General features: G+C 57.0%; 1 protein-coding gene across 1 annotated transcript in view; it reads right to left on the bottom strand.

Annotated features, from left to right (window-relative positions):
* Nucleotides 1-207, bottom strand: part of LOC104271796 — a gene marked incomplete at its 3' end in the record, with an annotated part of 36,836 nt that overhangs the window by 2,744 nt on the left and 33,885 nt on the right. The window lies entirely within an intron of this gene.

The raw sequence follows: 207 nt of genomic DNA, 5'->3' as shown, positions 1-207 counted from the left end.
TCCTGGCACAGCCGGTTCCCGATCTGTCAGGGGCTCCCCGCCGTGCCCCCGCTGCGGGAGACCCTCCACGAGGCCACAAAGCAAATCCTAAGCTGGGTGAGCAAGCATTGTTTTAATTTGACATCCCCCCCCTGCACCCCACAAATCCTTACAGGCACTGGCATGCCTGCAAAATCGAAGAGACAGACTGAGAAATGATTGTAGAGG

This window comes from Apaloderma vittatum, unplaced genomic scaffold (genome assembly GCF_000703405.1).
Source record: "Apaloderma vittatum isolate BGI_N311 unplaced genomic scaffold, ASM70340v1 scaffold6483, whole genome shotgun sequence".
Taxonomy (NCBI): Eukaryota; Metazoa; Chordata; class Aves; order Trogoniformes; family Trogonidae; genus Apaloderma; species Apaloderma vittatum.
The sequence above is the reverse complement of the archived record's forward strand: the minus strand, read 5'-3'. Positions and strand labels throughout refer to the sequence as shown.